General features: G+C 44.8%; 1 long non-coding RNA gene and 1 pseudogene across 1 annotated transcript; both read right to left on the reverse strand.

Moving 5' to 3' along the window:
* LOC8067281 lies at positions 358-5149 on the reverse strand (annotated as a pseudogene).
* Positions 12254-13121, reverse strand: LOC110432186. The gene is made up of 3 exons (XR_002449601.1): positions 13041-13121; positions 12649-12700; positions 12254-12416 (listed from the first exon to the last, which is right to left on the reverse strand). It is a non-coding gene; the product is annotated as an uncharacterized LOC110432186 (long non-coding RNA).

A 23990-nucleotide genomic window follows, 5' to 3' on the forward strand; every position in this document is an offset into this window, starting at 1 on the left:
TTAAGTTCTTTGTAGTTGGTTCCTCTTATTTTTAAACCATCAGATCTAACGAAATGAAGGGCTATCATTATTCTCAAGCATTGTAAAATTTCACATTTAATACATATCTAACAATATTGAGTTTCAGCAGTTGTCTTTGTATTTACTGTACTCATAATTCTATGTTTGGCTAGTGGAGTATGAATATTGTATGAATTATTGGATTAAGTTAATCTACGCTGAGTTGGTTAAGTAGATAACACTCGGTTTAACTTAGTTAACCTACTAGGTGGGTCCCCACATTAGCCGCTGCACAAAATTTCGCTTAAATCAGCCCCCCGCCCCCCGGCGTGTATACATACATATAAAATTACTCAATTATTGAACTTGGTCACGTCGATGATTCTGTAGTATATATTGTCAACTAAAATTACAATGAGTTTGCTATATCACCATAAATGGAAGAAATTTGACAAGAAAAAAATGAACACCAAGATACACAGCTGCAATGACCACAAATGCCAGCGGCAACAGGACGAAGAGGATGCCAGGTTTCTTGCTCCACCGGCCTATAACCGCCAACCCAAACGGATAGAGGAGCGCCATGATCCACACGTTGAAGAGAATACCCAGCGCCGCATGCCTCTTCTGCATCGCAGACCACACTCCATTGTCCACGACGGCTTTGCCCAGAGCCACGCCGATGGCCATGACGTTGGAGAACAGCACCACCGCCGGCGGGATCAGCATGGGCACCCATCGCATCTCGTACATATATGTCGGCGTACCTGTCATCGCCGCCGCCGTCGTCGTCGTCGTCAGCTGCCGTCGTCATCGTCGTCGTCTGCTTCGAGGTGACCCTGAAGTGGATGCCCTTCCCCGTGATGGGCTTCACCACCATGTGCAGCACCGCCGTCGGGTACGCGCTCATGGAGGCGATCATGAAGAACTGCTCGTTGCGCCACCAGTCGTTCCACGCGATCCCTGCCCACTTTATCTCGAAGACGCCGATGGTGTGGATCAGCCCGACGACGACGACGAGGTAGAGCACGTAGCTAGTGAACGGCCTCTGGATGATGATTTCAGCCGGGATCAGCCACATCACCGGACAGAAGGCGTAGAGCAGGACGAAGACGGACGTGACCGGGTAGATGGTGAAGTTGAGGTACGCCGCCCGCTGCAGGAGGTGGAGACGGCGGCCGGAGAGCAGCGGGTTGTAAGGGGAGAAGAACACCTCCATGGATCCGCCGGACCACCGGACGATCTGGTAGAGGCGCTCGGTGAGGTTGATGGGTGCAGTGCCTTGGAAGGCCTCGCGTTCCATGCTGCAGTACATGGAGCGCCACCCTTGGCCGTGGATGCGATAGCCGGTGACGATGTCCTCGGTCGCGATGTTGTATATGTACCCAACGCTGCTGCCCCAGTCCGTCCCTTGGTCGTACGACGACGACACGGCCGTGGTCTTCTCGGCGAGGAACGCCGCCTCGTCTAGCTCAGGAGGCGCGATAATGCGGCGCTCCTGCTTCAGAGCTGCCAAGACCGAGTCGAGGAAAAGCACCGAGTTACCGAACTTGCTAGTGTCAGTGTCGACCGTGACGCCGCCGCCGTGGCCGTGCTCCTCGTCGGAACTCCGGCTCCGGCGAGGCGGCGGGTCGACGCCGTAGAGCGCGAGGCGGCGGAACATGCAGCCGGTGCCGAGGTACGTCGGGCCCTGGAGGCCATTGAGGGCGTACATGGCGCCGTCGAAGAAGACCCTGTTGTGGTTGCCGTACCGGTCCGTGGGGTCGACGTTCTGGAACCGCTGCGGGAACTGGACGAAGCCGGTGCGGTCGCCCTCCCTGGCGTCCAGCATGAAGCACATGGCGGCTCGCAGCGCCTGCGAGTTGTTGATGTAGTGGTCGCAGTCGAAGTTGATGGTGAAGGGCGCGTTGGAGAGCAGCGCCGACACGCGCAGCTGCGCGTTCAGGTTGCCCGCCTTCTTGTTGTGCTCGCGGCCTGGGCTCTTCTCGCGAGACACGTACACGACCATCGGGACCCGAGTGTCCACCCCGTCAAAGTTGAGGGGGTTGCCGCCCTCTGCTGGTGGAGGAGCCTCACAGGCACAGCTCGGGTGGCTCTGCACAATCTGTCACAGTCACAGCAAGAAAAAAACACAGATTACTACTCCTATTTAGGAATTGAATTAGCTATGTCATACACTTACACTAGTGAACCTTGCAATTGAGATCATACTCATCATAATTCATACCTTGACAATGCCAGCATGGTCCCCTTCCTTTGCTTTCATGCTGTTGTTGTACACATCTGACCTCTCCTTGATGGTGCTAGGGAGCATCTCCAGCCTCGCCTTCAGCTCCTCGTACTCCCTCTGCACATGCCTGTAGTCATTCATGAACTCACCGGGCGACCTCCCGTTGTAGACCATCCCCTCCAGCTGGAGGTAGCTCTCCGGCGCTCTCGGCTCGACGGAGTGCTTCCGGCAGAAGGGCACCCACAGGGCGGCGAAGCTCGCAGCCTCGACCAGCGCCTCGTACAGAACCAGCGCGCCGCTGTCGTCTGTCAGGTAGCACGTGAGCCGATCCACGGGGTAGTCGGTGGCCAGGATGGAGAGGACGCAGTTCATGGTGTACAGCACCGGCTCGCTCACGGGGTCGGCGGTGGTGACGAAGACGTCGATGCCCGGGAGGATGGAGCCGCCGCCGTCGGGGAGGTCGTCGTAGTGCCGCCGGAGCGCGGCGAGGTCGGGTGTCCGTTTGATGGGGCTGAACTTTGGGAGCTGGTAGAGCAGCCACGACAGGGCGAACCAGACGTCGCCGACGACGGACGTCACCCAGAATCACATGACGTCGGAGTTGTTGTGCTTGATGCGCCATGCGATGAATAGGATGACGGCGACGAGGCGCACCAGAATCAGTACCCTGTTTGTCACAAGTGGAAAGTAGCATGCATATAAGGGAACTGGTTCCTGAAAGATGCCGGTTTCAATTCGTACAGCTATGGGTTCTACAAAGCTGATTTAACTTTTTATTTTAGTAAGATACCATTGTCACAAAAAGGAAAATGTATGGGCTACAATAGATCTGCACGTTTTCGTTTAAGATGAAATGCAGAATCAGATTCAGCTGTAGTTCTTTGCTTTTCAGTAAAGGCATGAGGCTTTGCAGACAGAATTATTTTCAGTAAATTTCCATGCCCGCCACAACCCCACACCCACACCCACAAACGACCTCGGTGATCTTTTTTTCTGGTTTTATATTCCTCAGTTCATCTTTTAACTAATGCCTAGTCAACTTTTACTCCTTCAAACTCTGTTTCAATGCTTTTCTGTCTTTTTAAGGCACTGCAAGAGAATTGCCATGACTTCTATCAGATAAGAAAAAAAAAAGGGAAACAAAAGAAAAGCAAGATACAACAATATAAAACGGCTTCGCCACGACTACCAACGAACAAAAATTCAACCACAAACAGCCCCAACCACCAACGAAATAAAACACATACAACAACAATAACAACAACAACTAAAAAGAGCTAGCTTTCTGATCACATCACAAAGACAAAGATGAATTGTTATGTTTGGAATGTTCTTTTGTTTCTTTACTTCTAAATGTTTTGAATCCCGTCGAAGAAAACATTTTGAGTTCTGTCAAATTTGGCTCGACACGATTTCAACGTTTTGAACATATCTGGCAGAAGTTGAGCCTCGATTTCGATATAGCAGGGCAATTCAAGCTTTTTTTTAATGTAAAGGGCCATTCGAGCTGGCAACAATCATATATACGTGATGAAGTATATACATGGCAATGGTATGGATAATAAGGAAATAAACTATAGTAAAAAAAATAAAAAAGTTGAAAATTACAAAGAAAAGGGGGACAAAATTAGCTGGCAACAATCATACGTGATGAAGTATATACATGACAATGGTATGGATAATAAGAAAATAAACTATTTCATAGTAAAAAAAATAAAAAAGTTGAAAATTACAAAGAAAAGGGGACAAATTTTAATTATCCCTAAGTCTCTAACATCCACCAAATCTATTTACTTCTTAGGACAAAAAATACATGATGATAAAAAAACATAGGAGATGAGAAAGATAACAGAAAGATTAATCATAAATAATATGAATAATGTCATTAAAGATCAATACGGTGGGAGAACGAACAAGCAAAGCACTAATTACATTTGCTAACTTGCTCGCTAGAATTATATCGTACAGAGAACAAAAGGAATAATAATAAAAAGATAATAAAAAGACCAATCCTACGTTAATATGGAAACCATTAGAGACTATTACCAAGGAAGAGCAAACAATGGAAAACACTAATTAGCATTATAAACTAGCTAATGAAAAAATAACTAAAGAAGAGCAAATAATTAAAACACGAGTTAGCATTGTTAACTAGCTAATTAAAAAATAACTGAGTAAGGCAAAAAATTAAAATGATAATTAGCATTGTTATTAACTAACTAATTAAAAATTAACTAAGTAATTGAGGGGAACTGCCACTGCTGCAACCTTCAGCCCCCACCCCACCCCAAAGTCTCATACTGCATTACGGTGCAAAAGTGACAAATATTCATGTTTTGCGAAGTGAATGCAAGCCATGGATGTAGCTTAAAAACATCCGGTTGTTGTCTAGCTTTTCCATTCGTTTACACTTTACACTATTATTATGCATCTACTCAAACCATCTAAGCTCTTAGGCATCATTCAACTTGTGTGTGCAACTGTGCAAGCAGCACGCACCTGTACGGGTAGAGGAGGGCCGCCATGACCTTCTTGTTAGAGAAGAGAAGCGGCCGGTCGCCGCCGCCGCCGCTCTCCACGTCCGCCACGGCCGGCCGGTGGTGGACGTCCACCCAGTACCCGTCCTTGGCCTTCTTCACGGCGTCCTTCTCCTTGCCCCTGCTCCCACCGCCGTGCGCATAATTGGCCACGACCACCGCGGCCAGTGCTCCGTCGTGAAACCCGCCGTCGTCGCAGCCGTTCGCGAGCAGCGGCTCTCTGAAGCCGCCGCCGCCGGCGGCGTGCTCGCTAGCAGCACCGCCGGCGCCGGGCACCGGCGAGGACGACATGGCGCCACAAATATATGAGAGCCTCGCGATTGATTGGCCAACAAGGCTGTGTCACTAGGCACACACGGATTAATTGCTTACGTGGAGAGCGTGAGGAGTACGTACTGTGCTGCACGCACAGCCTAGAGGAGGGCCGGGATTTGTACGGTACACTGCAGCTGAGCAACAGCATGCCCATGCCACGGGGGCATATATATGCCCATGCCCAAACCACAACTAGAGGTGAAGCAACAACGCCGCTACTGCAAAGTGACCAAAGAGATATGACCAACTAGCTATCCATTGCCAAAGAAAAAATAAATGCCCACGCTCACTCTAGTACAGGGGCGGGGAGCCAGGATTTGAACATAGAGGATCATGCAAACTAAGAACAATCATGTGTGTCAAAATATTAGACGGCAAAGGTGTACATAGCAACAAAATAAACGTTTGTGTTACAGTAAAAAAATAGAAAATCTAAAAAAATATAGAGAAATTTAATTAGTCTCAAGCCTCTAACCTTCACCTGATCAATCTATTTCTTTGGCTGGGAAAAGAACCACAATAAAAACAAGTAGTTAAACAGGGCAAAATTAATTAGTACTAGATCCTAATATCAAATGGCAAACAATCAGTTACATACTGTTTGGCCTTAGACAAGACGATCACTTAAATGGGTAAAATGATCCTTTATAGAAGGTTAAATAGAAACACTATTCCACTGTTAGTGTTTAAAAGTTGTGTACATAGGCTAAATGGTCGTTTAGACTTTAGATGAATAATGACAGAAACATAGGAGATAAGAAAGATAATAAGATTAATGCTAAATAATATAGATCTCATTGTTGGAGATCAATTCAGAAGGATTAATCAAGGTAAACACTGATTTTCAATTAACTAGCTAATTAGAGTGTGTGGTTGGGGACAAACTAATGTTTGATAGACATATGAAAAGAAATATTAGAAAGATCTAGATTTTATATGTATACGAAACTATTAGAGACTAATGTAAAATAAGAATAAAAATCTTAGTACAGATAATATCATTAACTAGTTAATTAGCTAGACAATTAAGTATCTAATTTACGGGTTTATTAAGAGAGTTATGGGAAGGTTGGGGTGTCTGCCCCCCAGCCCCCTTCCCTCCGCCACTGCTCTAGTAGTACTAGGGATGAAAACGGTACAGATATCTTCCGATCGTATTAGAGACCGAATTTGTTTTGAGGAATTTAGATCTGTCCATATTCGAGTCCGAATATTCAACATTCGATACCGTATCCGTATCCGAATACTTAGATCGTATATTTATGATGTCGACATCTAATCCTATCTTATCCGACATGGTTGACATTATCCGTATTCGGATCCGAATCCGACAAGAAATACGAAAACAAATATGATATCATCGGTATCCGTCCGTATCCGATCCGTTTTCATCCCTAAGTAGTACGTATAGGGGTACTCTCTAGACAACACGTCTAGGATGATGTATATGTTGTCGTCATTCATTTGACAAATCGAACAGAAATGTCCACGAAGCCACAACAGAAATGGCTAAAAGTACTGTTCACTGATTTGTCGTGAGAGAAACACTGCTAAATGGTTGACGGATTCGACAGATAAGCTCAAACGAACAAGACGTCGCCACAAGGCCAACCCTTAGTAATGGGTACGGTTGAGGCATGCAGAGCAGATACATGACTAGGGGTATAGCCAAAGTGATGACAATATATAACCAAAGTAACTACGATGATAGAACAGAAGTGTGTTGGCACCAACACAATACAAGATTGGAAAAGGAAGACACAAAAAAAATTGCCACAACAAGTAAGGGGTGCCCGATGCACAACGTTCATCGATGTGCCACAATACCTAGATGTTGGGATATGATGCTAATATCAACTACCGTCGTCTTTTCGAATTGGCGCAGAGGTTGTTGGCTCCGGCGAGCCCGTGCCGCCAGGTTGTTGGCTGGAAAACCAGAGCCAGACTGCAGATGCCTTTCGGGGATTCGGTCCGGGCACCATGCATGCATGCATGGCATTGTGAATTGATTGTGTGGCACGTGGGACACGCAAACCGCATACCACAAGCATGGAGGTATAATTACGTGCTGATGACTGCACCCTTGAGAAAGTAGCGGCGTCGTGCTCATGCATTTATCAACCTTCCTGTCTCGTATATCCCCCTGTCCTCATCAGACCATCAGTACCAGCAACTAACCGCAGGTGATCCCCAGAATAAGGCCGGGGTCTCCGACGAGGGGCGGACACCATATCCATCCTGCCGATCCGGCCTGTCATGTGTCGCCAATCCGGCGGCCTATCATGGAGGAGAACTGAGAAGGAACTGGAGAATCGCCAGCAGATCAGCGTCTGAAACTAGTCCATGCTATAGTTCAAAACAAAAATAGCATGTCAGGATTTCGTAAACTAGTACCTACTGCTAGGTGTACAAAAAGGAGACTCAATCTTGCAACCAATCATCTTCATCGGAGTCGACGCCATCTTGGTCGATTGTGCCCCCTGCTCAGGCTGAACCAGGACATCCTCCACCTGCTGTGTGCGGGAGGGGCGACACTTGCCGGAGATGGCGGCTGCGCCAGCACAATCGTGTCTAGGGACAGTCGCTGCTGCTGCCGGCGATGCTCGCCGCCGCCTGGGACGGCTACAGCCCCTGCCTGGGAAGCCCGGACACCGCTTCGGACGTCTGTTGCCACGGCCTGGGAAGCCCAGACTCCTCCACGGCGGCCTAGGGTTCGAGCATGGGTGCCTCCTCCAGGCGTCGATCTAGGTGCAGGCGGCGCATCTAGGGCAGGAGGCGGGACCATGGCCACGCCGGCCCCAAGTATATTTCAAGAATATTAATCTGTGATGGAAAATTTATATCACGGATCACTAAAAATCCGTCAGCTAACAACATTTGTTATGGTTTTTAGAAACCATCACTGATTGAGCGTCAAGATTAACTTGCGCGATGGTTTGCCGAAAACCATCACGAATTAACAGAATCAGTGACGGTTTTATTCCATCACGATGGAGCCCGAGGCCCGGTTAGTCCAGGCCCATTGCCAGTGACAAAAAATATCCGTCACAGACGAATTGCCATATCATTATAGATGCTTACATGCATCACTACTGGACGCGCCCTCTTTTGGGCCTTTGCCGAGGGCCGTTTATCGGGCACTCGGCAAAGCCTTTGCCGAGGGCCAATATGGCCCTCGGGAGCATCGTTTCTCGGGATGGAGTCTTTGCCGAGGGCCTCTACTGCGAGCCCTCGATAAAGAAATTGAGCAGAATTCTTTTCAAAAAATTCTTTGCCGAGGACTACAGTGAAGCCCTTCGGCAAAGACTCCACCAACGGCCCTCGACATAGAAAATGAGTAGATTTATTTTTAAAAAATTCTTTGCCGAGGGCCTCCCTCGCGGCCCTCGGCAAAGAAGGTACGCAAATTTTTTTTTTTCCTAAATTTCTTTGCCGAGGGCTATGGCTACGGCCCTCGGCAAAGACCCAATCTTTGCCGAGGGCTATGGTCAGGGCCCTCGGCAAAGAGACAGAAAATTTTATTTTATTTGTTTTTTACATTCCATCGACATAAACATTTCATATATATATATATATATATATATATATATATATATATATATATATATATATATATATATATATATATATATATATATATATATATATATATATATATATATATATATATATATATATATATATATATATATATATATATATATATATATCAACCATCACATATGTATATCACGCATAACCCAATTTCTCACAATATATCACAATCATAATTACTAGTCTCAGCATGTTCATCATCATTCACATGTTTATTACAACAAGTTCATGAAATCCAAACACAAGTCACAACCATAAAGCACAAATCACGCTAAAGTCCAACCACATCAGCTACCATGAGTCCTCATCAAGGTAGCCTATGAGACGATGATGAAGAAAAGACCCGATCACCTCGTAACGCATTCGTAGGATGATTCGAACCCGCCGATGGAGGCTGCACAAAGAAGCAGAGATTGCATGTTTGAATAATATGGGAAAACAATTTTAGAACTTCAAGATTGCAGTAATCTAAGAATACAAAAAGATTAGACTCAATTAAAAGTTTTGGCAGCACCTCCCCTAAACAGGAGGTTTACAAAACCTGCAAAAACAACGGCACGAACGCCGACATCCACAACGGCACGAAGGCCAACATACATGCAAAGACAAGTGAAAAGCAGACTTTTATACTTACAGGAGTAGCTGTAGGAGTAGGAGGTGGAGGAGCGGAAAACAGCACAGGTACACCCGATGCTTGCCTAAGACTTTGCATGATCACCATCATCTCCGCCATCTGCTTTTGTGCTCCCTCGAACGCAGCCTTCTGTGCCTCTAGCTATGCGGTTAGTGCTGCGGTCTGCTCTTGACTTTGCCTTTTTGTTTCTTGCAGCTCGGCCTACAATATTTCACTCCAATATATCAGTAATCTGCTTCTAATTTTAGTGTGTAAATATGTGCAATATTAGTTTCTTTGTTGTGTAATTTGAATTATTCTATATAATATTACTTGGTAACTTGCTTAGTTGATGTGATCTTCTTGGGAGCTCCTTATATGTTCCATCATTAGACCTGTGTAGCTTCACTGCTAATAGTATTCTGAGTTCACTATCATGTCAATAGTGTCTGTTGTGTGCATTTGCTCTTTGCCCTTTTCATTGATTGTGTATCTCGTCATATGTGGTTTTTCCTATCAAATATGTTTTAAATTCCTGTTAGATCATAGTTCATGAAAATCAGGTTCATGATAGAACTTTTCTCTGCTACTATATATGTTTCAGTTGATGATGTCTGAACTAATGTATTTTTATTTATTTTATTTGAATGCAGTTGTGGCAGTGATTGCCATCTATACTTTTATTCCCACTCCATGAGTAGTAGATGATCTAGATCTATATTATCAGTGCCATGCTTAGATGAATTTTGCTCAGAAAAGTAATTCAGCTTACTTGGATTTCCCTCTCTTCTTGTGTTCCTCCATATGTTTGATCCTGATGTTGTGGATCGTCCTCGTCCTCTATCTTTGGCGTGTTTTTCCTTTGTGTTTTTTTGTTTATTCTTCGATCTGGTTTGTTGATGGCTGTAGGGGGATAGGGGGAGGTTTCTTGTAGGTTAAGTTGGTGTGTGTTGGCTGTTTTATGTTTTTAGTTTTGTCCTTTGTCTGTTTACTTCGTTGTTGGGCTTGTAGTTGGGCCTTAAAGTGTTTTTATATGTTTTTTATTTTTGGGCTTTTATTTTTATTTTTTTGTATTTTGGGCCTTGTCTTCTTTATTGGGCCAGATAATTCTAGATTTGAAACATGATTTAGTATGCCTGGTGTGCGTTGGCCTTTTGTGTTTCCAGTTTTGTCTTTTATCTGTTTACTTCGTTGTTGGGCTTGTAGTTGGGCTTTAAAGTATTTATATATGTTTTTATTTTGGGCTTTTATTTTTATTTTTTATATATTTTGGGCCTTGTCTTCTTTATTGGGCTATATAGTCCAGATTTAAAACATGATTTAGTATGCCTTATAAACTTCTATAATTAGTTTGGCAGTGCAGATAGAGTAGTATTTTGCATTGAAATCGAATTGAATTTGATTTCAGCTACCTCTTGTTCTTTCATATCTATTTTCAAGTGTTATTTTAAATTTACAGTTATGTTGCTCTATATTTACAGTGCTTTTGTTAGTGTAAATTTTATGTCATATTCATGTAAATTATTTGTAATGTGCTCAATTCTGGAAATTTTTCATTTGTAACATATTATGTATGATATATTTTTTAATTTTTCTTTTGCGAATTATTTTCTTGTTATCTTGCTATCTGTATTTTTGATCTGGTATATTTGATTTTTTTTTTAATTTGCACTTCATAGAAATTATTTGTAATTTGTCTATCAGTATTTTTGTTCTTGTAGATTTGATTTTCTTTTAATTTGCACTTCATAGAAATTATTTGTTAATCTGGTTATCTGTATGTATTCTGTCGTATATAATATGGCCCTTTGGATGTGGATCCTGTGGTTTTGAAATTCGTGTGATGCTTGCCTTCAAATCACTCGATTTTTCTTTTCTTCTCTAATCGAGTGTTCTCAAGCCGTTTATCACTCGGGTGTTGGTTGCCTCTAAAATACTCGAGTTTTGAATAAACAGGTTCTTAATTATGGGAGATTTTTCCTTCTTTACCTTTATTAAATATTTCTGTGGGTGTCTTTTATACAACAATTCTTTGTAACCTGAATGGTAAGCGCTCCACGGCCCGAGGCTGGAGGTCAACATTTGAACCCTTTGGCCGCAATATTTTTTGACCTCTATGTAGATTTTGCATGGGGAGCGGTGGCGTGAGTGGCGTGCGGCTGCGAGAGGAACACGGTTTAATTAAAGCGAGCGGCGTGCGGCTGCGGTGGCCTATTAACGTGGCCAGGGAAACGAGAAGAGATCGAACGCAAGGCTATTAACGTGCAGCGTGGGAGCCGAAGCGCGAGGGGCAGCGGCATCCAACCAAAATGACTTCCTTTTGATTCAGGCCTTGTTTAGTTCATCTTAAAATTCAAATACTTTTCAAGATTCCTTATCACATCAAATCTTGTGCCACATGCATGGAGCATGAAATATGGACAAAAACAAAAACTAATTATACAGTTTATCTGTAATTTACAAGACGGATCTTTGGGCTTAGTTAGTCTATAGTTAGACAATAATTATCAAATATAAACGAAAATGCTACATTATCAAATTCCAAAAACTTTTCATAACTAAAGGAAGCCTTTTCTGCGGACGCCATAACAACCTCTAGTACTAGTAGGCTAGTCTCAATGCTTGTTTCACTACACGGTTTCCAAAAATGCTACATCTGCTTTCACAGGATGAAATAATTGATGAAACTATCGTCCACAATGCTTTGTTTCATCTCACCATTTCCAAAACGAACTAAAACATTAAATTACTATAGCCATTTGCAAAACGATCAGCACCAGCTGCCATGTAGCCTTTTATACACGCACATTTGATGTTGGAGATCACATCAGGCATCCAACGCAGATAAAAATGAACGATAGAAGCAACAATTTGTGACTAGAGCACATGGGCATCCGCATAAAGCAATTCAAGCCAAACGAAGATAACCAAGTTGCAATGGAACTACGATATAGTCAACTAAGATCGATATAAGAAAAAGTTCAGATAACTCCAGTCTCCAGCAGATAGCCTTCAGCAGTGCATATACTAAACTAAGATAACCGATAGCCTTCAATAGTTCAGGTCACAAAAATTAAGATAACACAGATATAGTCTTCAGGAGTTTCACCACGTAGTTGCTTTCATCCTGTAAATCAAAACAATAGTTTGGCATGAGCGTTGGTTCAGGTTTAGGTTCATTAACATGAGCATATACACATACAGTGTTATCAGCTTCATCCAAACGAAAAAATTGTACTCAGCACCCATTTTTTAGGTTCAAGCTCATTCACATGTTCTGATAGAGATATACTGCTATGTGGTTCAAGTTGTACACCCATTTTTCAGTTAAGTATAGTGATCAAGTTCCCAGAACTAACCTTACTCCGCAAGATGACTTTGAAGATAACTTATCCATGCCAGATTCCCACCCTACAGAAACCAAAATAATTGACAATCAGCAGTGTATAGTAGAGCAGCATTCACACAATCATTCACTAAAATGTGAAACTGCCATATAGAGCAGCATTCACACAATTACTGCATCTGCCGTAAATATTTGGAATATGAAATTTAAACGTCTATGCACTAGCAGAGTAGTTGTCACAGCATATAGTAGAACTGACAGAACACAAGAGAACGACCAAATATAGTAGAACATGAAGGACTGAGCTATTTTAATTAAGAGTGTTACTGCTACTGGTTTCAGCAGGCCAAATTTAGTAGAACTAAGCCATGAAAATCAACTTGCACAGATCGAAATCAATAGTACCATGAATTTGGGCCTCGATGGTTTCCATAAAGAGATGGAAAATTTTGGGGGTATGGCACCCCATCCTGCTCCTTGCAGTGCGGCATGGTCGATGTCAGCGCAGCAGGGGATGAACTAGGCAAACCTGGGGCGGGAGTCGGCGCTGCTGTGGAGGGAATCGGCACAGCAGGCATTGTACTCAGCACAGTTGAGGACGAAATCAGCGGTGGCGGTGGAGGAATCGGTGGCGGCACTAGCGACGAACTTGGAGGTGGTGATGGCGCGAGAATGGAGGCCTTCTTCAGTCCAAGCCGGTGTTCGCGCGCCTTCCCTCCTCTATGAGGAGGGCGTCTGTTGGGGGCTGGATGCTTCCTTCCCCTGGTTGCTTCGAAGGATCTCCTCCGCCCGGAGAACCTGGGGAACCTTCGTACGAAGCAGCGCGGAGGTTCCGGGCAAGACTAATGTTAACGCATTCCTTGTGCTACCGAGTGAATGCAGGGACCAAGTCAGTGGCGGAGGCCGCGAGAAGAGAATGAAGGAACCTTCGGATCTCCCCACGATGAAGGATGGCCGAAGGCAATACGGAGGACGCAGCAGGACCGACAAGCCTTCGGAACACCCGGGCCAGAGACCTTCGACATGACCAGGCCAAGGAACCTTCGTCACCTCTACGCCGAAGGTTCCGCGGCCGAACGAAGGATCCAAGTGTTTAACGAACTGGAGCCTACGGCAAGGAGCGCATGAAGAACTCACAGTGCGAATTTACCTAAGTGACTTGTGGTCAGTAGACTGTAACATATGAATATGCCGGGATATTTCCCCACCGTCATGGAGCATTTTTTTAATAGCCTTAGGTCCGTTTCTGAGCCCTATAAAAAGGGGGTGAAGCCACCATTAAGAAATGAGAGAGAGAGCATTTACTATTTCCACCTATTGTCGAGCTGACTGTTCGTCATTGTTAAGTCTCTCACTGCAGCGCGTGAGAAGGCTCGTTGTGCATCGTGTAGCTGGGGAGTGAAGTACGCATTTTCCCAACATTGGCGCCCACCGTGGGGCTCGAAGGATCACCCGCGATGGCTGGAAAGAGAACAAGCACCACAAGACCACAGGCTGAGTCCTCTAGGAGAGGAAGGCCGAGGCGGACCGTGCGGAGTGCGTCCGCGACCGCAGAACAGGAGGGCCCTGACGATGTGCAGTCGGAGGCTGATCAGGCCCCTCCCGTCATGGAGCCAGCAGAACCCACAACCGCCCAGGAGCTTCAACTGCTGCAAGCGCAACTGCAGAACCTTCAGCAAGAACGACACCGGATCACAGCCGCTTACGCGGCCAGCTAGGAGGCAGCTATTGACACCGTTTTTGGACACGTACCCAGAGACCAGTAGAGTATAGATCGGCAGGTGGAGCAACGGTAACTAGCCTGCAGAAGAGTTACCGATGAGGATAGTTGCCGATGAAGAGACGATTGAATATGACTAAGTCCATAGGTGGTGACGTGTTCTTGCCGATGCTCAATATTGGTGTTTGCCGATGGCTATAACAGGAAGACTGCCGATGACTCTGAAGGGAAGCGTGGAGGTTGCCGATTGATCTGTGGCGGTGTCCCGGTCGGTTACGAGGGGGTGGTTCTATGTTTTCCTTAGTTATTTGAAATCGTTTTGTATACGGATTCTGTTTAATTTGGAATTCGAGTCTAGTCGTGTCTGATTGTAGCTCTTTGAGTAGGGTATAAATGTAGACCCTAGGGCCTTGTAATGAGATATCTATCAATCAATCAAACATAAGTTTTTACTCATATTCTAGCATCTACTTTTTCGACGACTTCGTTATATTTTCCTTTTTATTACGAGTTCTTAGGAGTTCGTCGACTTAAGCTCGGCGTATTCTCGAGTTCCGCGTGAATATCTCTTGGCCGTGACATCCGGGCGCATCGCTGTTGTCGGGACCAAAGTATTCGAGTTATCACCTTTGCCGATAGTAAGGTTAAATCGGCTGGCACGCCTTAACGTTTAAATCGGGTATTAGCCCTTTGTGTTTGCAGATTAGCTTTTGCATCAACACATCTTTTGGCACGCCCGGTGGGACATATTCAAGAGCAAGATCGACATGTCGACTACCGAATTCGATTTGGAGAACGTCATCCCCGTGACGGAAGCCAATCTCATAGATGAACAGAAGCAAGCTATTGCAAAAGCTATGGAGGATTACAAGCAACAATGTTTGAAGTCCTTCAGTATCAACAGGAGTGGCGAGGTGATCCAGAAGGAAGCACTGCCGGCGCCTCGGCAGGTTACTTTTGAAGCCAATCCTGGTAAACTTCAAGACATGGTTGATAGTGCTATTAACCGTGCCTTGATCAATCAAGCTGGTGTGCTGTCCAATACGGTTTTCAACGCCGTGGCTAGAACTTTCAAAGAAGGACAATTGCCACCAAACTATGTGGGCCTGTCTATCATCAGCCAGGATCACCAGTTGTCACGGCTCCATCGGCTGCTACGGCCGCTGCGGGTACAGAAACTACCGTTCCTCCAAGCACGTTAGGAGTCACTAACGCGCAATCTACGCCGATGACAACCAATCCATCAACGTCAGATGAGCAGATCAAGCTTAGTACGGATCTATTGGCATCGGCAATGTCGGGGACGGTTCCTCCCAACTGGTGGGGTTATGGTATGCCCCCAGAGATGATGTTGAAGACTCCTGGAACATCTCAAACGGCTGACATGAGAGGCAAGACTCCTATGGCATCGACACCTCCAAATTTGCCGATGAATCAGAGTCCCCAGTATACTACAACTACTACTGCAAGACCTTACACTGGGAATTCTCAAGCTCCAATGTTTCAGATGCCTAATGCATCGGTAGATTCGATGCTGACGCAGCAGAGGTTCATGACACAACCAGGGTTTGGCAATTCAATGATGATGCCTAATCTTCAGTCATCGGCAGGGTTCGTGCCGATGAATGCTAATAATGGATGGACAGGGCAGCTAGTCTTTCCACAGATGCCTCAGCAGAATCATCTGGCTGTTGGATTCCAACAAGGACAGATCCAACCTGGGTTTCAGAATCAAGGATTGATCAACCAGCCGATGAATCTGGGACAACAGATTGGTGGTCAGATGGTTAATCCCATGTTCCATACAGATCGTGCGCCTCAGCGACACGTGGAAGCTTACCAGCAGGTGCCAGATCCACAACCACCCCATCGGCAAGATGCCGATGCTTATTGGGCCGATAAGATTGCTGAAGTAATGAGAGACCAATTTGGGATAAAACCCAAAGTCAACACTTACTCTTATCGGACACCGTATCCTCCTGCATATGATTTAATCCCACTTCCAAATCGGTACAAGGTGCTGGATTTCACTAAGTTTTCTGGGCAGGATGATACATCGACCATGGAGCATGTCAACAGGTTCATCATCCAGTGTGGAGAAGCTGCTAACAGGGATGAATTGAGGGTTCGATTGTTTTCATCATCTTTATCTGTGATTACTTGGGCCGATCTGGAGAAGCAGTTCCACAAGTACTTCTTTTCTAGAGTCCATGAGAAGAAGATTACCGATTTGGTCAGATTGAAGCAGCGCAATGATGAATCCGTTGAAAGCTTTGTGCAGAGGTTGCGGGAAGTCAAGAACAAATGCTATAGTCTGGTTTTGGACGATCGGCAGCTAGCCGATTTGGCTTTCCAGGGTTTGTTGCCACATATCAGGGACAAATATGCTTCTCAAGAGTTCGAGAGCCTGAGTCACTTGGTCTAGAGGATTTCCGACCAGGATATCAAACCCTTTGAACCCAAGAGAGCTTGGAACAAAAAGGTGTCATTTGTTGATGAGGCAGCAAGCTCAGATTCTGATGATGAGTCGGTCATCGGCTTGGCAGAGTGGGTGAAGAACAAGAAGCCGATGTCTTGTCCTTTTGGGCATAAAGAGCCAGAGAAGTTCGCATTTGATATCACCAAAGCTGATAGGATATTTGACTTTCTACTTCAGGAAGGTCAGATCAAATGGTCACCCAATCATGTAATCTCATCGGCTGAAGAATTAAAGAAGATGAAATACTGCAAGTGGCACAATGCAACTTCTCACAGCACCAATGAATGCAAGGTTTTTAGACAACAGCTGCAATCGGCTATTGAATATGGAAGAATCAAATTTGACAGTTCCAAAGCTCATAAGCCGATGAAGATCGATCAACATCCTTTCTCAACAAATATATTGAATGCTAAGGGAAAAACCAAGGTCTTGACGTCGGAAGCAACTGAAAGGAGTGCATCGGTAGATCCTCAGCATCAAATTACTGCTGCCGATGCCAAAGGAAAAGGCATGATCCAAGAGGGAGCTAACTCAGGAAGGCCTCCCCGATCTGGAATTGTGATAACTCATAGAAGGCCTCGGAAGACTTGGCAGCAACGTGGGGATCAATATTGGCGTCAACAAGAAGACTATCATCTGGAAGAAGAAAGACGCCATCAAGAGTGGAATCGACCAAGGATCACTGGAACTGCCCGTTCTTTATCCATTGCTGGGAGCAGGACATCAAGTTGCCCACTGTTAGAGATTGCCCTGAATGCAATGGTTATGATCGGTATGATAGATCCGATCACCGCTATCACAATGATGATCGGCGATTTAATGGGCCGATTAGGGGGAGAGCATCTGTTCATGATTGGCTGGGGGGCAAACTCAGGGTGCACGATAGGCTTGGTGATCGTGTTGAATATTTTCCCAGGAATCAGGAAGAGCTTGAGGAGATGGCTAATGCACAAGTTCCGGATGAGTTCATATTTTGCAGGGATGTTAACACTTATCGGATGGAGTCAAGGGAACGTCGTCGTCCATCGGCAAGGCAGTCACCACTTCCCCCATGGTGTCCAGAGGGGTTGACTAAAACGCAGAAAAGAAGACTGCAACGCGAAAGACGAGAAGAGTTAAGCAAGGGCGAGAACTCTGGCCAATCTGGGGATCATCAACAATCAGATCCTAAGGGGAAAGGGCCATCGGCAGGTGTTAACATGGTATTTATGTTGCCGATGGAATTCCTTGCGCCATCCAGTTGGAGTTTTCCGACCAGATAGCCCAGTTAGCTCTGGATCCGATGTCAGCTATCTTTGAAAAGCCTGCCGACAATGAAAGGCAACATCTTAAAGCTCTGTTTGTCAAAGGAAGAGTTGATGGTCAGCCAATGACCAAGATATTAATTGATGGTGGAGCTGCTATCAACATCATGCCGTATGCAGTCTATCGGAAGCTCAGAAAAGGAGATCAAGATTTGACCAAGACCGATATGATGCTAAAAGATTTTGAAGGGAATGTGTCCCCAGTTAAGGGGGCAATATGCGTCGAGTTGACCATCGGTAGCAAAACATTGCCGACGACCTTCTTTGTGATCAGCGGAAAAGGTGCTTATAACTTGCTGTTGGGGAGAGATTGGATTCATGCTAATTGTTGCATCCCATCTACAATGCACCAGTGCTTGGTTCAGTGGGTAGGTGACAAAATCGAGATTGTCCCGGGGGATTCTTCTTATGTCATTGCATCGGCAGAAGCAGACACCTATGAAAGGACTAGGTGTATCTCGGGAGAAATTTGGGAGAAGGATTTCCTCAAAGTTGCGGATTATGAAATTCCACCGATCCAAGCAGTCGGTTCTGGTGAGGAGTTTTAATGGATAGATTCGCCGATGATGGAAAACTAGGCCAGGGATTCACATCGACCGATGATTTGGTAGAAGTAGATATAGGTAGTGGTGATAAGCCTGGACCTACTTTTATTAGTGCTAAGTTAAATTCTGAGTTGCAGTGGCAGTTAACCGATTTGTTAAAGGAATATAAAGATTGCTTTGCTTGGGATTACACTGAGATGCCTGGTTTGGACCGATCGATTGTTGAACATCAGTTACCCATCAAGTCTGGATTTCGGCCACATCAACAGCCAGCTCGCCGATGTAATCCTAATATTCTTCCTGATATTAAGGCCAAAATAACCAAACTCATTGAAGCTAAATTTATTCGGCAATGTCGGTATGCCGAGTGGATTTCCAATGTTGTTCCAGTCTACAAGAAAAATGGGAAGCTTCGGGTTTGCATTGATTTCAGGAATCTTAATAAAGCTACACCGATGGATGGCTACCCAATGCCAGTTGCCGATCTGCTAGTTGATGCTGCGGCTGGGCATCGGATCATCAGCTTTATGGATGGCATTGCAGGGTACAATCAAATATTCATGGCTGAAGAAGATATTCCAAAGACTGCATTTAGATGTCCTGGTCATGTTGGGTTATTTGAATGGATAGTCATGACCTTTGGTTTGAAAAATGCTGGTGCTACTTATCAGAGGGCTATGAATTTTATTTTTCATGAGTTCATCGGCAAGCTGCTTGAAATTTATATTGATGATGTGGTGGTTAAGTCTGGATATTTCACAAAGCATCTTGCCAATTTGCGAAAGGTGTTGGAATGCACGAGGAAGCATGGTTTAAAGATGAATCCCAATAAGTGTGCATTTGGTGTATCGGCAGGACAATTCCTTGGGTTCATGGTGCATCAAAGGGGATTAAAATTAGTAGGAGATCCATTGATGCTATCAATAAAATAGTCGCTCCTACCAACAAAACTGAGCTCCAGTCCTTGATCGGCAAGGTAAATTTTATCATAAGGTTTATATCTAATTTGTCTGGTAAAATTCATGCTTTCAGTCCTTTGCTCAAGTTGAAAGCCGATCAAGAGTTCATATGGGGGAAAGAGCAACAGTTGGCTTTAGATGAAATCAAGAACTATTTGATAAATCCTCCAGTTCTGATTCCACCTCAGCAAGGAAAGCCCTTCAGATTATATTTATCTACCGATGGGATGGTCATCGGTTCGGCTTTGATTCATGAATTTGAAGGGAAGGAGCGTGTGATTTACTATTTAAGCAGGAGGTTGGTTGATGCTGAGACCAGGTATTCGGCCATTGAAAAGTTGTGTTTATGCCTATATTTCTCATGTATTAAATTGAGGCACTATTTATTATTAGCTGAATGCACTATTATATGCAAAGACGACGTGGTCTGATATATGCTGTCTGTGCCGATTATGAGTGGCAGGATCGGTAAGTGGATTTTGGCACTGTCGGAATTCGATCTGCGTTACGAATCGGCTAAAGCGGTTAAAGGACAGATTATGGCCGATTTTGCGACTCAACATTGCGGTGCAGTGGAGGCTTTGGAAATTGTACCGTGGACGCTCTTCTTTGATGGATCCACGTGTGACCGGGGGGCAGGAATTGGCATAGTGTTAATTTCCCCTCGGGGAAAGAAATATGAGTTCTCCTTGCCGATTGTTGCCACATCAATGAATAATCAAGCCGAGTATCAAGCTTTGATAAAAGGGTTGGAATTGTTAAGAGAAGTTCATGCTGACGCGGTTGAAGTCTTCGGGGATTCTATGCTGGTTATAAATCAATTGGCTGGGAGCTATGAATGCCGAAGCGAAGTCCTGATAACTTATCACGAAAGGAGTATGCAATTATTAAGGAAATTCAGAGATTTCCGATTAGAGCATATTCCTCGGTTACATAATGAAGAAGCTAATCGGTTGGCTCAGCATGCTTCAGGGTATCAACCTATGGTTAACACAATATCGGCAATCGGTGCCGATGATTGGAGAAAAGAAATTGTTGATTATTTAAAGGATCCATCCAAGAAAGTTGAGAGGCATGTTCGGTTTCAAGCCACCAAGTATGTGCTCCTCGAAGATGAATTATATTATCGAACAGTTGATGGAATTCTTCTCAAATGCTTAGGTGATGATGAGGCTAGAAGTTTAATGGGGGAAATCCATGAAGGAGTATGTGGAGCACATCAATCGGCTTTTAAGATGAAATGGATGATTAGGAGGAATGGGTATTATTGGCCAACCATACTTGAAGATTGTTTTAAGTATTTCAAGGGATGTGAAGGATGTGAGAAATTTGGCAATATTCAAAGGGCACCCGCTTCGGCCATGAATCCCATTATTAAACCTTGGCCGTTCCGGGGATGGGCTATTGATCTGATCGGCCAAATTTACCCACCATCAAGCAAAGGACATAAATTTATCTTGGTTGCCACTGATTATTTTACCAAATGGGTTGAAGCTGTTCCTTTGAAGAAAGTCACATCGGCCAATATGATTGATTTTGTGAAAGAGCATATTATTTACCGATTTGGAATTCCTCAAACAATTACTACCGATCAGGGTACTATGTTTACATCAGGGGAGTTTGATAAGTTTGCAATCGGTATGAGAATTAAAGTATTAAATTCTTCTCCTTATTATGCTCAAGCTAATGGGCAGGCCGAAGCATCTAACAAAGAAATTATCAAACTTATTAAACGGAAGATTGAAGAAAATCCTAGGAGGTGGCATACATTGTTGAATGAAGCTTTATGGTCATATCGGATGGCTTGTCATGGGTCGACCAAAGTTTCACCTTATCAGTTGGTGTATGGACATGATGCAGTGCTACCTTGGGAAATTAAAACTGGGTCTAGGCGATTATCTTTTCAAGATCAATTGGCTGCCGATGATTATGCTACTTTGATGACAGACGAGTTGGATGATTTAGCAGGGCATCAGTTAAGGGCTTTGGTAAGTATAGAAGAAAATAAGAAGAGAGTTGCCAGATGGTATGATAAGAAGATAAAGGCTAAGGAGTTTGCCGATGGAGACTTAGTATGGAAATTAATCTTGCCGATCGGGACTAAAAGTTCAAAATTTGGGAAGTGGTCTCCCAATTGGGAGGGTCCCTATCAGATAAATTGATCTGCTCCTAGCAACGCCTATATCTTAGAAACTCTCGAAGGAGTTGAATTTCCCAGAGCATTGAACGACAAATATTTAAAGAGATATTACCCCAGCATATGGCTTGATGCATGAAAGTTTAAATGCCGATAACATTCCTATCGGCTGAATTAAAAGTGTGTCTGGGGCCGGACTTAATGTTAAAAGGATGCCGATAACAGTCCTATCGGCTGGACCAAAATGATTAGAAGAAGGGAGCAAAGAACGCCGCCGATGAAGAGTTCACATATTTAGCAGAGCCTGGAACGTCGATATGGCGTGCAGACGGATCTGATTGGCTTCTTCTATCTCCTTTATGTCATCATCGGCAGAGCCCTCTACTGGCTTCAGTTTCTTCTTCATCTGCAATGCTTTGCGGGCTTGGACATTTTGCTCTTGCTCAAGAATCTTGATTGCCTCAGGCAGCTGGCTTTCTTCCTGTTGAGCTTGGGACAGAGCTTCTTCCATCTGTTTGAGTTCTGCCAACAGGGCTTCTCTCTTTGCCGATAGATTAGAGATCTTATGCTTCAGTACATCTCCCGAGGATTTCAGAACGCCGATGCTCTTATGCTTCTCATCGGCAAGGAGTTTCACTTTCATCATCTCCTCTGAGAGCTGAGCGTGAGCAGCTCTATCGGCAAGACGCTGAGCAGCCTTTTGATACTGCAGCTGACGACTCTCTAAATGTGCAGCCTGGAAAAGAACCTCCTCGGCATCAGTAGGGATTTGACCTCTGAGAGCCTTGAATAGGACTTTGGCTGGGTCAGAGTCATCGACCAATTGCGCTGTATCTTGATGGAGGAGGGCTGACAGCTCCGCCAGCTTTGCTTTAATCTCTACCGATGAGATTTCGATTGCTCGAGAAGAACTTGCTTCCTCGCCTTCGTCCTCAGAAATCTCGATGGCAAAGGAGAACAGACTGTCGGGAGAATCCTGTTCCTGAAAGAGAGGACAGAATAAGTTATTTTATGATCAAGTACTGATAACAATAAAAATGAAGATCAGGTAACTTACTTGCTTCAGAGCTATCTCTCGCCTTTGGTTAGTTGAAGCCGATGGAACCACAGGCTAATCGGCTGGGATTGCTGATGAGACCATGTCAGCTGCAAGATTGACAGAAGTTATTAACAAAGTGGAAAAATAGGTTCATCGGCAATAAATGGAAAGTATGTTACCTTGAGGTGGTGCGGTACTTGTCTGAATCGAGGAGACTACCGATGCTATGGTTAGGCTTGCTGGATCGGCGGTCTGCTCGTGTACGTCAGCCGGTGTTTCTTCTGGCTGAGGTTCCTCTGGCTGGAGCTCTTCCACTTGGGGTTCTTCTTGTGGCTGAGGAGGTGATGGTATTTGCTGTGTTTGGGCTTCTGGAGAAGAAGGGGATGACTCTACTGGAATTGGAGATACTGGGGGGAGGAGAAGGCGTTACTGTTCTCTGGCGCTTTGCTTGTAATCTGGTATTCTTGGAACCTTTTCTCTTCGGTTGACTGGACTGGGGGGCATCGGCAGTCGTACTTCTGGTCTTTGCCGATGTACCGATGTGCTGGTACAACAGTGAAAAGTTTATGAGTACAAGTGTAATAAGTATAAGAATGGGATCGGTATGAGTAAAAGAATTCAAAAATTTACCTTGAAGGCTTGTGCTAGGGTAGAGGCAGCTACCGATGGGGATATCTTCACCCATTTGGTGGTAACTTTCTTGAGACGCACACCCCGATGCATTATGGCAGCCAGAGTTGGAGCGTTGTTGCCGATTAAAGAGATCGGGCCCGATGGAAGGAGCTCAATCGGCTTGCCACTCCTGCTGACCAATGGGGGTGTGTCATTGACCTGCATATAACAAGGAAGTAAGATACCGATGGAAAGTGAAAATGAAAGGATTGAAACATCGGTTTAGAAGTACTTACAGTGTTATCGGGGACTTTGTATTGAGGGTCGATCATGCCACGGTATGTAAGAGCCGATCTGCAGAACAGGTGCTCTTTTCATTCTTCCCACCACTATTTGTATGCCTGAGTGATGAAGAGAGCTGGAATTCAAGCCGATAGATCGACATCTGTATCGGTGTTTGGTGGAAGTTGGGCTACCCTGATCCATTCCAGATGGCTGATGATAATCTCCCTCGGCTTTATCACATCGGCGTAGCAAAGTGCAATCGGCAGTTAGCTGAA

This window comes from Sorghum bicolor, chromosome 2, assembly GCF_000003195.3.
Source record: "Sorghum bicolor cultivar BTx623 chromosome 2, Sorghum_bicolor_NCBIv3, whole genome shotgun sequence".
Lineage (NCBI taxonomy): Eukaryota > Viridiplantae > Streptophyta > Magnoliopsida > Poales > Poaceae > Sorghum > Sorghum bicolor.